This window comes from Lampetra planeri, chromosome 55, assembly GCF_965212315.1.
Source record: "Lampetra planeri chromosome 55, kcLamPlan1.2.h2, whole genome shotgun sequence".
In the NCBI taxonomy this organism is placed as follows: domain Eukaryota; kingdom Metazoa; phylum Chordata; class Hyperoartia; order Petromyzontiformes; family Petromyzontidae; genus Lampetra; species Lampetra planeri.
Window position 1 is genome coordinate 2,847,119 of NC_136161.1, and position 16,352 is coordinate 2,863,470.

The following is a 16,352-nucleotide window of genomic DNA, read 5'->3' on the forward strand; positions in this document are numbered from 1 at the left end:
TTGCCATGTAAATCGCCAGCTTGGTGTAACTCATCAGAGTGTTAACAAGTCCGTCCCGCCGTTTGTCATCTATGCCTCCCCTCTGGCCAAAAGACGAGCATTGTGGGGGAGAACTGCAGGTTGAATCTCAGTAGGATGTTCCACAGGAGCTTGAAAAGTGAGTCGAGAGCTTCCACTGGGTGTACAGGTGCGCGACCGTTTCCACCTGCTCCCCACAGAGAGAGCACTGAGGTTTGGTGTCCGTAAACTTGGCTCGGAAGACGTTGGTGGTGATGTTGCCGTAGGCTAAGCTCCAACTGAGGTCCCCGTGACTTGTAGGATGGCTTGCAGTAGAAGACCCTCCATAGAGGCTTCTCTTGGACCTCGCAGGACAGGGTCTCCCTCCAGGCGTGGTCCTTGTGGGTCCTAGTTGTGGATCTCAGGAAAAATCAGAACACTGTCAAATAATCACACAAGCATCCCTAAGAATGTAAACACCTAGACCCCCACCCATACCAACTGAGCCCGAGTACAAAGCGACAGCCAATGTCAAGATTGACTCGTGAAGTATATAATTGTGTCTGTTTCAGCATGTTCTGTATAACAACAAGGTACATTTTGCAGAAAGGTCTATGACCTATTTCGGGGCAGTTAGGGTTTGCTTGGCTGCACTTTTTTTCATGTAACACTGCGGATTTTTTGCTTCCTCTGCACTCGCAGAGCAATACAACAACAGAGGAACTTTCTCGCAAGTGCTGTGTTGTGAGCCCACAAAGCCGTGGACGGATGGGGCTCCTCGGCTTTCTTCCCATTGTGCTCTCCATCCTGCACCTCATTTGTGCCTTGGAATCCATGTCCGTGAGTGATGACACGGACTACGGTGGCCTGGTGTTCACGTACACGAGCGACGGTGAGTGGGGGACCCACCACTGAGACATTTTTTTTTCAGAACGCCTCCACGTATATTGTCGAAGGACGAAAGAAGTCCACTGTCATAAACGCAACGGAATTGAACGCAGACGTAATCAGGAGATGCGATGGGTGGTTCAGAGGTCAGGGTGCTGAGCCGACACCCCTGGAAGTGGGGTGTGAGTCTGGGTTAGAGACGCCCACGACTAAACTATGTTGATGGGCACAGCCCGGTCAGCAACAGCTGTACAAAGAAGACATCGCATACAACTTGGTTCAGTAATTAAATTGGCGACATTCCTGCTCGGAGAAGTAAAATTACAAGCTTGACTGTCACAATGAACATTTCTCGCAGCGGGAGAATTGTGGTGGGAAAGTGCCACCCCACACTGTTGACCAAAGGTCAATTGAAGTGATCTCAGTGGTAGCTCTGCAATGTCCACTTTTCCGAGCCGCTGCCTATTACTGAGGCTTGCACTGGGATACAATTTAATACGTAGGCTTTTGCAACCAGTCTTATTCATAATACAGGTTTTTGGGTTAGATCGCGTTATTTATAAATGTGTCGCAACCCTCCACCACACCACATGGCCCATCAGTAAAAAATGTGTCACGTTGACAAAATACAAATAGTTCACTACTTTAGCCCACCGGTATGTTTTAGAGTGAACCCACAACATTTACAAACAAAAATTGAGTACGACGTTTCGCTAGTAAGTACATCCAGCATCATCGGGCAATTTGCCAGAATAGTGAAGCCCTCCGCCTGCTCCCGGTCTTAAATAGAGCAGCAGGGTGACGTCATCATTTAATCCATTCAGGTGCAGTGATTTTAGGTGGAGAGGGGCGGTATTGTAATTATATAATAGATTATTAATCAGTCAATTGTTATGATTAGTAATCAGTTGTAGATTAGTAATTAGTTGTAATGTGGATTATTTAACAACTGCGTTCGTCTTCAGGCTATTATCGCCTGAAGACGAACGCTTGCTTTGCGTTCGAAAAGTCGTGATTTATTTTATTTGTACCTACGTGACTTTACCGAAAGAACCAAAGAGTATGAACCCAATTACTATAACCTGCCATCCAGTTCACCATGGAAATGGAGGTGAATAACACACTCCCGTTCCTAGATATTTTGCTTGGACATGGCCTAAATGGCAAAATAACACAGCGTTTACAGAAAGCAAAAGCACACTAATGCCTATCTGAATGCAGTTTCACATCATCACCCAGCTCAGAAATCCTCTCTTATCATACATCGGGTTAAAACAGTGTCAGATAGCGAAAGTCTAGTGAGAGAGATTAAACATTTTAAAGAAACACTACGACAGAATGGCTACAATAATGCTCAAATTAACAGAGCACTGAATGCCAAATCACGATCGCAAAGCAACACTGCTCAAAGTGATCAGATTGTTAAAACAATTAAAATACCATATATCTCAGGAGTAACTGACAAATTAGCCCATGTTTTGCAAAAGCAAAACATTAAAGTAAGATTTGGTAAAGTACACAAAATAAAAAAAACTAGTATCTTGCACTAAAGACGAATTAACTAAATTATTAACAGAATATGTATATCGGATGAATTGTTTGTGGCAGATGCTCTATTTGGCAGACAGGAACGTAACATCAGCGTAAGACTAAAAGAACACCAAAGAAATATTAAATTATCTCAAACATCAACTGTTGGCAGTGGCAGAACATGCTTGCCAACAAGGCTACACAATTGATTTTGATAATGTTGAAGTTTTGTGTAAGACTAATTATTACTTCTTCTTAGGTTTTTTCGGTAAAGTCACGTAGAAAGTAAAATAAAATAAAAACAAAATTCACGACGTTTCGGAGGCAACACAAGTCTCCGTCATCAGGTGGGACCGTCACAGCCAGATTAGCTGTATCAAGTGAGGCAATGATTCAAGATGTAATCCCTTAAAAGCGAGTTGAGGGGGGAGGGAGAGGGAGGGGGGAGCTCATCAGACTATGGTAGCCAATGAAAGGAACGTATCGGGAGGGAGGGGGGCGAGGCCAAAAGGGTGGGCGATGGACGTGGAAGCGCTTGTGCGCAAGCGGCCAATTACTGCACACGCCAACACAATGGAGCGATTGTGCGTAAGCGGCCAGCCACTGCACCCGCCAACACAATGGGCAGAGAGGAGGAGGGGAGGTCTAATACACATGATAGACAAAAGAACGAAAATGATGATGGGTACAAACTTAGGGGGAGCTCATCAGACTATGGTAGTCAATGAATGGAACGTATCGGGAGGGGGGGGGGGGCGGGGGGGGGCGAGGCCAAAAGGGTGGGCGACGGACGTGGAAGCGCTTGTGTGCAAGCGGCCAATTACTGCACACGCCAACACAATGGAGAGAGAGGGGGAGGGGGGGGGAGAGTTCTTTTGAGATGGGTGGTGGTGGGAATCCGGTTTCATGTTGTATCAGACCCCCCTCCCCCTCTCTAATCTACAACTGATTACTAATAATAACAATTGACTAATTACTAATCTATTAAATAATTACAATACCCCCTTCTCTGCCTCAAATAACTGCATCTGAATGAGTTAAATGATGACGTCATCCTGCTGCTCTATTAAGACCGGGAGCTTCACTATTCTGGAAAATTGCCCGATGATGCTGGATGTAATTACCAGCGACACGTCGTACAATTTTTTTAAAATGTTGTCGATTCACTCTTCAACACACCGGTGGGCTAAAATAGTGAACTATTTGTCTTTTGTCGATATGACACATTTTTACTAATTGGCCGTGTCGGGTGGTGAAGGGTTGTGACACATTTATAAATAATGCGATCTAACCAAAAAACCTTTATTATATTCTTAGGTTTTTTCGGTAAAGTCACGTAGCTGCATCAAGTGATGCAGCTAATCCGGCTGTGACGGTCCCACCTGATGACGGAGACTTGTGTTGCCTCCGAAACGTCGTGATTTTTGTTTAATTTTATTTTTATTAATTTTGATGTTTTACCTACGTGACTTTACCGAAAAAACCTAAGAATATGAATCCTTGCAGTCACGAAAGCTTCAAATCTAGAACCTTTATTATGGGATAAAATTGGTGAAAAAGACAAAAAATTACAATAGATAAACAACCAAAAACACAAACAGTCTTTGTCCTGTAGCTACACACCTAGACTGTGTCCTGAGCTGTCCTACGCGAGTTTTAAACTTTAAGACAAAAAAGGCTTCAAAGTGATTTTTAGGAGCACTCCAGTGATTTTGAATCTCAAAGTCATTCTTATTTTCCCAAAGTTAATGGTAATCGTGCTGGGTGCGAAGTGCACCAACTACTGTGCCACTGCTCCTCGGAGACCCCTTCATTGGGTATGGCTACTCATCAGGAACGTCAATTGCTGTGCTCCTTATTGCATGTATACTGTCAGGAAACAAAATGAAAAAGGTCCCCGATAATCGGGGACAAAGGCATTTTGCAAAAACGGACGATCAGATTATCGCGGCCCTTGTATGGTGATGTGTGTCATGGTATCTTTATACCAGGGCCACTTTATTGGGAGTATTGCAAGATAATTTGTTTAACGTCTCAAGATTTATTTCACAACTCAAGATACCATACACAGACAGGATGACATTCGCATCATGTAGATGGCAACGTGTACAGTTTATGTGTTTGAATATTAGCTGGCTTTAAACATTTCGATTTAAAGCTTTCGTGACTGCAGGGATTCATCTTCTTGGTTCTTTCGGTAAAGTCACGTAGAAGGGAAGTAATAAAATAATAAAAATAAAACACAATAAAATAATTCTCACGACGTTTCGGCCACAACGCAAGCAGCCGTCCTCAGGTGAAAACCAGGTCCGTCGAGGCGACAGAGTCTGAATGAAACAGCACACGAGCTTGGAGCATATATGTAAGCTGGGCGCCTTGACAAAGGAATTTGCATATCAAGAGGAATTTAGCATATTTATGGAAAATGCAGGAATGTGATTAGTACTACATATGCATGTGCATTATGCAGGATTAACAGCATCAAAGTGAGCTGCAGCTGCTGCTGCTGCTGCTGCTGCAGTTGCTGCTGCTGCTGCAGTTGCTGCTGCTGCTGCAGTTGCTGCTGCTGCTGCAGTTGCTGCTGCTGCTGCAGTTGCTGCTGCTGCTGCAGTTGCTGCTGCTGCTGCAGTTGCTGCTGCTGCTGCAGTTGCTGCTGCTGCTGCAGTTGCTGCTGCTGCTGCAGTTGCTGCTACTGCTGCAGTTGCTGCTGCTGCAGTTGCTGCTGGTGCTGCAGTTGCTGCTGGTGCTGCAGTTGCTGCTACTGCTGCAGTTGCTGCTGCTGCAGTTGCTGCTGCTGCAGTTGCTGCTGCTGCAGTTGCTGCTGGTGCTGCAGTTGCTGCCTTATCCATTTTAATATAACACTATGTATTATTCTACCCACCCTAATGTGTATCACACTGCTATATATTTACTATACAATTACGACACCATACATTACTCTGCACACTGCACCAAGCATACAAATGCCACACTATCTGCCACTATACACTGTACCATTGACCGTCGTGTCAATGGGTAAGTGGTGAGAGGAAACTTTCAGCGGAGCAAAGAATCCATTCCCTGCGGAGAATACAATGCCAGTAAGTGGAACGCGGTCTGAAAGTCACCGTAAACGTGAACACAATCAGTTAAGATCCGAAATGGTTTATTACGTCCTTCCAATGATTGCTAAGCCAGAATCCATCTTCTCGGTTGAAATTGTCTTTGTGTTTGTATATGTGGATCGCCTCATGAACGAATCTCTCATGATAGCCAGATGGCTTGCAGAGAACCTCTGTCTTGGAGAAGTCAATGTCATGTGAGGCCACTGAATTGTAACAGTGATCTGCCACAGCTGAGGTGTTTGTCCTACCGTGTTTCAGGTCTGCTTTATGTTCACGGATGCGGTCCGAGACATGTCGTTTGGTTTCTCCAATGTAACTGCTACCACAGAGGCAACTTAGTTTGTAGACGCCAGGGTACTGTATGTCTGGAACCACATCTTTTACAGACGGGACCAGATCACGGATTTTATGTACTGTGTTGAATCGGACCTGGATCTTGTGTTTTATCAGGATTTTGGAGATCTTTTTTGTGACCCCAGCAATGTAGGGTAAGGTGATGGTCTTGAAAGGCTCCTCAACAGGATCCTTCTTGATGGTTGGAGTGATGGCCTTGCGGATTGTGTAGTCGGAGTAACCATTAGCCTTAAGAGCTTGGCGTACGTGTTTGAGTTCACTGCCAATGTGTTCCTGGTCGGAAATGTATGAGGGAATTCTTCTGGGATGGATGGTGGTGGGAATCCGGTTTTAGGTAAGCATCCGTATGGGTGGCTTTCCTGTAGACAGAGTGGCTCATTGAACCATCAGGTCTCCTTTTAATTAGGACATCCAAAAAGGGTAGCTTGCCATCTTTTTCGACTTCCATGATGAATCTGATGGCTGGGTGTATGGAATTGATGTGGTCGAGAAATTGGTCTAGAGCAGGCCGGCCATGTGGCCAGATGACAAAAGTGTCATCTCGGTACCTCTTCCATAAGGTCGGGCGTAGAGTGGCAGTCTTGATGGCGTCAGTCTCAAATTTCTCCATGAAGATGTTGGCTACAACCGGAGATAGGGGGGAGCCCATTGGGGTGCCCTTAGTTTGCTTGTAGAAAGTTCCATTCCAGGTGAAGTATGTGTGGTGGTCAAGGTTGACACAGGTCACACAGGTCACACAACCTAGGGGAGGGGTACGTACCGGTCTGGACCGGTCCGGACCGGCAGGGACGAGAGGCGGTTGGAACCGCTCTGAGGGGAGGGGGCTGGCGAGAGCCAGGGCCCCGAGACACCCCCGCCCCTCAGAGAGGGGATATATAAGATGGCTCCCGGAGAGCGGGAGTCAGTCCATCTCACCTGAAGCTGAAGGAGGTGCCGCCGGAGATCCTGGACCCCAAGCCTCGAGGATGCCGCCCCGCTGGGACTGAGTGGGCTGAGTAGCTGTCGGCTAGGGAAGGGGAGTAGTGGGAATAGAGTGGAGGCTGTACCTCCCTAGGTTGTGTGGTTGGGTTGTTCCCCCAGTGAGTCAGGAGGACTAGTGGTTATTGAAATAAAAGCGTGTGGCCTCTAAGAAGTCTCCGTCTCCTTCAAGATACTACAACTGGTGTCAGAAGCGGCCAAAGAACCTCGCCAACATGGAAACAAGACAGAAAGCGCTCACCAGGGGCCAGGAGAAGGACGTTCTGGAAAACTTTGAAACCAGAGCACTTGCCTCGAGCACATTAAAACCATCCTTTTGGTTTAGATATGTGGATGACACTTTGGTTGTCTGGCCACATGGTAAAGATACACTTAGCGATTTTCTAAATCATCTCAATGCACAAAACCTGGCCATTCAGTTCACCATGGAAATGGAGGTGAATAACACACTCCCGTTCCTGGATATTTTACTTGGGCATGGCCTAAATGGTAAAATAACACACAGTGTTTACAGAAAGCAAACGCACACTGATGCCTATCTGAATGCAGATTCGCATCATCACCCAGCTCAGAAATCCTCTCTTATTAAGACGCTCATACATCGGGCTAAAACAGTGTCAGATGGTGAAAGTCTAGTGAGAGAGATTAAACATGTTAAAGAAGCACTAAGACAGAATGGCTACAATAATGCTCAAATTAACAGAGCACTAAAAGCCAAATCACGATCGCAAAGCAACACTGCTGAAAGCGATCAGATTATTAAAACAATAAAAATACCATTTATCTCAGGAGTAACTGAAAAATTAGCCCGTGTTTTGCAAAAGCAAAACATTACAGTAAGATTTGGTACAGTACACAAAATTCAACAACTAGTAACGTGCACTAAAGACGAATTACCTAAATTATCAACAGAGGGTGTATATCGGATTAATTGTGTATGTGGCAGATGCTATATTGGACAGACAGGGCGTAACGTTAGTGTAAGACTAAAAGAACACCAGAGAAATATTAAACTATCACAAACACAACTGTCGGCAGTGGCAGAACATGCATGCCAACAGGGACACTCAATTGATTTTGACAACGTGGAAGTGTTGTGTAAAACTAGTTACTACTGGCAAAGACTAATTATAGAATCGATTGAAATTGAGAGAAACAGAAATAACTTTAATCGCTCAGACAGCTACAGGCTTAGTGCGGCCTGGAAGTGTATTATTAAATAAGATACATTACAATTCCTTATAAGGGAAACAAACACTAACTGATTACTAATGTAGCATAATCACAATAAAACACATTCCAAATGATTACTAATCTACAACTCGCATCGTAACAATAGCCTGATTACTAATCTAGTATATAATTACAATCACTCCCCCCTTGAATCTTTGCACCTGATGTGTTAATGAGTTAATGATGACGTCACCCTGCTGCTGCTCTATATAAGAACGGGAGACACAGCAGAGCCTCACCATTCTGGCGAATTGCCCGATGATGCTGGATGCAATTACCAGCGAAACGTCGTACTCAAATTGTAAATGTTGTGGCTTCAACACACCGGTGGGCTAAAGCAGTGAACTATTTGTCTTTTGTCAACGTGACACATTTTTACTGATTGGCCGTGTCGGGTGGTGGAGGGTTACGACACATTTATAAATAACGCGATCTAAACCCAAAAACGTTGATTATGGAGAACTGTTTGGTCTGTGGTAGCAGTTACATTGGAAAAACCAAACGACATGTCTCAGACCGCATCCGTGAACATAAAGCAGACCTGAAACACGGTAGGACAAACACCTCAGCCGTGGCAGATCACTGTTACAATTCAGTGGGCTCACATGACATTGACTTCTCCAAGACAGAGGTTCTCTGCAAGCCATCTGGCTATCATGAGAGATTCGTTCATGAGGCGATCCACATATACAAACACAGAGACAATTTCAACCGAGAAGATGGATTCTGGCTTAGCAATCATTGGAAGGACGTAATAAACCATTTCGGATCTTAACTGATTGTGTTCACGTTTACGGTGACTTTCAGACCGCGTTCCACTCACTGGCATTGTATTCTCCGCAGGGAATGGATTCTTTGCTCCGCTGCAAGTTTCCTTTCACCACTCACCCATTGACACGACGGTCAATGGTACAGTGTATAGTGGCAGATAGTGTGTTGTAATTGTATAGTAAATATATAGCAGTGTGATGCACATTAGGGTGGGTAGAATAATACATAGTGTTATATTAAAATGGATAAGGCAGCAACTGCAGCAGCGCAGCAGTAGCAGCAACTGCAGCAGCAGCAGCAGCAACTGCAGCAGCAGCAGCAACTGCAGCAGCAGCAACTGCAGCAGCAGCAGCAACTGCAGCAGCAGCAACTGCAGCAGCAGCAGCAACTGCAGCAGCAGCAACTGCAGCAGCAGCAGCAACTGCAGCAGCAGCAGCAACTGCAGCAGCAGCAGCAACTGCAGCAGCAGCAGCAACTGCAGCAGCAGCAGCAACTGCAGCAGCAGCAGCAACTGCAGCAGCAGCAACTGCAGCAGCAGCAGCAACTGCAGCAGCAGCAACTGCAGCAGCAGCAGCAACTGCAGCTCCCTTTGATGCTGTTAATCCTGCATAATGCACATGCATATGTAGTACTAATCACATTCCTGCATTTCCCATAAATATGCTAAATTCCTCTTGATATGCAAATTCCTTTGTCAAGGCGCCCAGCTTATATATATGCTCCAAGCTCGTGAGCTGTTTCATTCAGACTCTGTCGCATCGACGGACCTGGTTTTCACCTGAGGACGGCTGCTTGCGTTGTGGCCGAAACGTCGTGAGAATTATTTTATTGTGTTTTATTTTTATTATTTTATTACTTCCCTTCTACGTGACTTTACCGAAAGAACCAAGAAGATGGCTTTAAACACTTTGCTACATAGAGAATTGCAGACCTTGGGTAATTGTGGATAGCAGCTGGCTCAACTGCCTGCTGCCTTTCCGCTCGTGTCTGGTTCCTCAGCAATTGTGATATGCAATGCAAATGAACGACGACGCTATTATTAGTATCATCATCATCATTATACGAGAGAAGATGTATTCAAAGGCAGAAGAGAATAGGAAGGTATTCAGCCCCAAGTTGAATAAGGGCAGGAAGATGACAGCACGGATGGCTGGGGGGAGGGAGTTATATATTGTGCTGACTGGCAACCTCTCTGTCCGTGCTCACAGATGCCAGCGCTGTGCAAGCGGTGACGTTCCACTTCAACTTGAACCACACTGTGACCACGCACTTCCCAACCGTCTACTCCAAAAGAGCCTGGCAAGCCACAGGTATCGCGCGCCACACGAGGAGCCATGTCCTAAACACAGGGTCATTTTCTATGAACGTCTGGTGGTTCAGCAAGCATTGACTCACGCAAACATAACTCTGCTGATTAGACAGCGTACGTATATGCTGGTCCAGTTTTCTGAGTAAGGAATCAACGCTGCTGAAAATGTGCACTCCCAGAAAGCCCGTGTGTAGCTGATGGGCTGTGTGAGAAATACGTTAATTTTATGTTTAAAGCGGAGAGATGGATATCTTGCAGGAAGACATATTGCCCGCTTATCTATCTTGTGTAGCCCAGAGGTCACGTGAAGGGAATCTCAGAAGTAGCTCTGTGACATTTGCTTTGGTGGGCCCTTCGCTAACAAGCAGAGAGGGTTCCACTTGCTCCCCACAGGAGTTCCGTATGGATTTTTCCCCTGCAGTGACATTGGAGGCAGGATCGCCATGGAGTTGGGAGGAAAGACGATGTGTGTGTTTTTTTTTCAACACTCACTGGGCTTTATTCGTAAGTCAAGACAAAACTGAATGTCAAAAACTGCTGGTAAAAAATTTGACACATTTGGCAACATTATGGAATTTCCACTATTGACGATATAAAGTTAGCTCCAGGAGTGACGGCATCTCTTTAAAGGTAGAACTGCAGTTGATCTTAACCTATCAACAATAACGTAGTTGATGGGAGTATGGATGAGAGTCACGAAGAAGCTGATGAAGCCCATGATGGCAAAGCCAACTTCCGTTGCCGTTGCGATATTTTGAAACTCTCTTTGCGGTCGGGCTTTGGCGTACTGCCTGGCGGGCTCCAGGAGCGTCATCAACTGCTCCATGATGGATTTGTCTTAACCTGGCCCGAGTCTCTCAATACCTGGAGCCTCTCAGCATCTCCTTCTTGGCGGGCCGCACTCTTGACGTGCTCTTTAAAATACTTCACTTGAGACGACGTGTTTTTTTTATCTGTATTAAATCTGCTCTCTTCCAGACTCCACATGGGTTCATCGCAACCTGTCTCTGCCCTCCCTGAAGACTACTTGTATATTCTTCTGGGCTGCAGTCACCATTGACGACTGGACTCGCTTTTTGACGGACAACGGATCGGCTTGTGGTGAACAGCAGCACACCGTACACTGTACACAAGGCCATGCGTTGCGAATGATCGTCGCCGCACGAGTGAGCCATCGTCATTAGCAACAACAAGGGCCGTGATCCACCCACTGCTGGATGACAGCCCCTGCCCCTCCCACGTGTTACTCCGTGGTGGTCATTCTAACGGGCGTGGCCCCTCCTTGGACTGCCGTTCTGTCGCCAGCCTCGTGCGTTGACCTTCACCCTTCATGCCCATGACGCGTCCAGCCCACGCCCCCTGACTTATCATCGTCATCCTTCCCCTGCACCTCCGATTAGCAGAGTTGGCTACATACGACGTGAAAAAAGTTCACCGTCCACACATACATAACAGTTTGGATAATGATGTCATGAACCTGCGTATGCTTTCAAATTCATGTATCTCTTTTGGTCTCTCAATTTTATTTCAAGCATGCACCTTTGCATGCTTTTTTGGGCACTTTTAAAATTTTCATTCTGTATTTTCATCAATAACAGTGTATCTGAACCTCGTCACAGCAGGTAGTATGTACTGATGAAAAACTTCAAGAGATAACATAGCAAACCTATATAATTCTAAAATTCAACTCTTAGTCAACAACATACTCCACTATATCCCATGATATTTAGTCGGAGCAATGAAGACAATGTACAATTAAAGCAACTCGATTATATATTCAATGAGCATTCATTACAATTAATGGGATGGGAATATGGCATGAGGTGCGACTGTTTAGAATACCGCGCCACCACAGCCTGGACCAGATGGGGACATTTTTATTGTTTATTCATCAAATTCTTTTCCTTGTCTTCTACAAGGAAATTTGCGATAGCTGCCACCTCGTATTCTAGAATGCGCTGGAATCGTAGTCACACCGCCCCCTACAAATAACTTTGGATTCATTGAATCTTATTTTTTTAACATCCCTTATTCAACTCATCACTGTAAAACTTTACTCAAAAACCGGATATTACCCTCTCCCAATTTTGAAGGGGCACTCATTGGGCCGAGCTAATCTACTTAATATTTACTACGTTTAGTTTACCAAGTAAGGCCCACCGAGCTAGTGAGCTCTTTTTCAGACGCGACCTGCCCACAACATTTATAGCAGCCAAATACTCTAAAACGCATGTTTCTAAGTGTGAAAAAACCGAAGGATCCAGAGTAAAATCCACACGACCTGCGGGAAAATACGCACACTCGAAATATACAGGCGTCAGGGTCGGGATTGATCCCACGACCTGTATACCAGGCGCAGTTTTTGACATCTCGCCACTGCAGCGCCCCTAAGATGCACGCACACTCAATGCAGCCTATGGCCTCTCCACAGCGTTCTTTCCCAATCACAAATTCTCAGATTCCTGGGTTGCTCCACAGTACCAACGTGCATGCTACCCAAGATCACATCACATGGTTCTAATTATTTTTCGTGTTCATGCCATAAAGACTCCTGGAATTTTATCGCTGTTAACATGTCCCTATTAACTCATCCACCTTTTTCACAATGTGGTCTTACATTTTCGATTCAGCATGATTATTTCACTGGCAATTGTATTTTACATGTAACCTTGCTTGTATATAGTTTTCGTGCAATTATCACCTGAAATCAATGGTAACATTTCCATTACTTAATTATACTTATGAACGTTTTTTCATCGTAGAATTTCCCAAGCTAACTTTCGTTACGGACAATGTGCTTAATTTGGTGTTTATTCCATTAATGTAGTATTTATTATTTATCCTGTAACATCGTTGTCTGTGCTCTGATTCATATCCAGTTGTCTGCTATGATCTTTATCTGGCTGTCTCTGCTATGATCTCTATCTGGCTGTCTCTGCTATGATCTCTATCTAGCTGTCTCTGCTATGATTTCTATCTGGCTGTCTCTGCTATAATCTATATCTGGCTGTCTCTGCTATAATCTCTATCTAGCTGTCTCTGCTATGATCTCTATCTGGCTGTCTCTGCTATAATCTCTATCTGGCTGTCTCTGCTATAATCTCTATCTGGCTGTCTCTGCTATAATCTCTATCTGGCTGTCTCTGCTATGATCTCTATCTGGCTGTCTCTGCTATGATCTCTATCTGGCTGTCTCTGCTATGATCTCTATCTGGCTGTACCTCTGCTAATGATCTCTATCTGGCTGTATCTGCTATGATCTCTATCTGGCTGTATCTGCTATGATCTCTATCTGTCTGTGTCTGCTATGATCTCTATCTGACTGTCTCTGCTATGATCTCTATCTGACTGTCTCTGCTATGATCTCTATCTGGCTGTCTCTGCTATGATCTCTATCTGGCTGTCTCTGCTATGATCTCTGTCTGGCTGTCTTTGCTAATTATCTCTATCTGGCTGTCTCTGCTATGATCTCTATCTGGCTGATCTCTGCTCTGATCTATATCTGTCCGTCTCTGTTATGATCTTTATCTGACTGTTTTTGCTATGCTTTCTCTATGGCTGTCTCTGCTATGATCTCTATCTGGCTGTCTCTGCTCTGATTTCTATTTGGTTCATCACGGTACTTTATTTTCTATGTTTCGCTCGAGTAATTTTGGAGACGCTTATCACTCTTGAATCATACACTTATACTGGTCTCTTAAGTTCTAACGAGGTAAAAAAAAGACATTTGAATATGCGTGTTAATTATTTAATAAAATATTAAACATCTTTGGTGGTGTTAGTACGTAGACGGTGGACAGGTCTATTAGCGTGAAAATGACACGAAGTTTGAGAATCGCCGATCTAATGAGCTCGCTTTTAATTGTGTCACTTCAACAATCATTAATTATTTAATAGTGGGAGTCTAGGTATTGATCTCATGAATCTGTATTAAAAAAACTGTCATCTGCATCTGCTCATGCAGCAAACAGCATACAGCAGGAGCTTGGAAGTAGAATATCATCTTTACCTGATGAATTATCTGATGGTGAGTAATGGTATACAGTATTTCATTTTCACAATCTTCTTCTTTCTCATGGACATTGAAATAAGCATCGGATTATAATTGTACTTTAAATTATGGAAGCCATTCCACGGCATCATCTGGGGTGGTAGCTGAGTGGCGTAGTCTGCTTGTTCCACCAGAACACGTGTGGTTGTATTGGGGTAGTCATCAGTGATGAACGCCTGATGAATTGCAACTCACGGCATACACAGTTTGCTGGGGTCCCTGACCGTTTATGGAGCTAATATCCACACCTCCCCGTGTATTTGTCTGTTGGAACGCGATTGAGAGTGGTCACCACTGTCGTTGTGAGAGCAGAGAGAAACCAGAAATGTTTCTCCACTAGGTCTTGAATGAGGGTCTTGTTTGGGACACCATTTGTTCCATCATGTCTCACACCAACAGGTAGCACAGATATCCTTTTCGGCTGACAGAAGAGTAGACTAGGCATGTGTCCAAAAAAGATGTCTCGATTTCAGCTGGAAGGAGAGTGACAGTGGGATTTGATGTCAATGATGTGAGGGGGGGGGGGGAGATTTGGACTTTCCAAGATCTGCTTGCGATCCCTTAAGAGTTGCAGCAGCGTTGGGGATATCCGCGAGCGCTGGCAGCCGATTTTAGGAGTTTCTCTCTGCACACGGCAATGGCAGCAGCATTGATTTGAGTCGAGCCTAGCGGTCACAGCCGCTGGACCAGATGGGCACGGTGCGAGTGCTCTGTCGTGGAATGGATCAGGGCCTGCGTTTATATCCAAAGGGTTCCAGCAGCGTCGCATCCCAACGAATGATGTTGGCCTTTGGATTCCGTCTCCTTGCTGGTGGATTAGTCTAAAAAGGTGTTAGACCAGAGGATGCCTTATGGCTCCAAAGAAAGCTGTCTCTGGTGTTGACCAATCAGTTTAAAAGACAATGCATATATTATCAGAGTATGTTTTTGGTTTACATGCTAACCACAAGTAAATTGGTTAATGCAGACATGATTCCTTGTAAAAGGTTTCAGTTTGGTGTTTTAACATCTTAACACCTGTTTTGTTGACAGAAAAAAGGGAAAAATCTATTCTCATAAAATATTTTTGTTATTACTTATTAACAATGATCAACAAACTGAGTTCATATTCTTTGTGTCTTTCGGTAAAGTCATGTAGATCGGTTCAAAGAAAATAACAAAATAACAAAAAACGATGACGTTTTGATCGCAAAACAAGCAGTCATCATCAGGAAAAAGGGGGTTAGATTCTAAAGACAACTGCTTATCAAGGTTTGAAATGGGCATAGCCCAAATGTCAACAGTCAGTGCCAATGCAAATGGTGGGGAGCGACCACGGCAGTGTTGGGCTTTCCACCCATAAAAGGGCTGCCAGGCAAAAATGTGTATGTCAATGCAAGATCGCCAAGCATCCTTCACGGTGAATGCACCAAGGTGGCTATATTAATGTGAGAGATTAGCATGTTAGTGACAGATCGGCGAGCATCCTCCATGGTGAGCGTGCCAAGGTGGCTATGTTAATGTGAGAGATTAGCATGTTAATGGAAATCATGAAGCAGCAGCCTCGAGGATGGCGCACGAGTTAGCTGTGATAGTGAGAAATTGTATCTGTTAATGTAAAAATCAGAGAGCCGAAAATAACATCAAACATCGGAAGGTGGTAGGCTGGGAACATCACAGCCAGTTATGACTTAAACGTCCTTCCAATGATTGCTCAGTTTGTACCCACCTTCTGTTGAAATTGTGTCTGTGTCTATATATATGGATGGCTTCATGAACGAAACTGTGTGATAGCCACTGGGTTTGCAAAGTACATTCGTCTTACAGAAATCAATTTCGTGTGAGCCCACTGCATTAAAAACAATGATCAGCCACGGCCGAGGTATTGGTCATACCGTGTTTCATATCTGCCTTATGTTCATGAACACTGTACGAGACATATCTCTTAGTTTCCCCAATGTAACTGCTGCCACAGACATAGCTTAGTTTGTAGACGCCGGGGTATTGCATTCCAGGGATCACATCCTTCACAGATGGGATCAGATCACGAATTTTATGTACTGTGTTAAATCGAACCTGGATCTTGTGTTTGTTCATGATTTTGTAAATCTTATCGGTGATCCCTGCTATGTATGGCAAGGTGATGGTTTTGATTGGG

The 16,352-nt window shown here is 44.6% G+C and overlaps 1 long non-coding RNA gene across 1 annotated transcript; it reads left to right on the forward strand.

Annotated features, from left to right (window-relative positions):
- The first annotated feature begins 393 nt into the window (after positions 1-393).
- On the forward strand, positions 394-13,241 carry LOC144735513 (uncharacterized). Its single transcript, XR_013588645.1, has 3 exons — positions 394-889; positions 10,064-10,165; positions 11,143-13,241. It is a non-coding gene; the product is annotated as an uncharacterized LOC144735513 (long non-coding RNA).
- Positions 13,242-16,352: the final 3,111 nt, after the last annotated feature.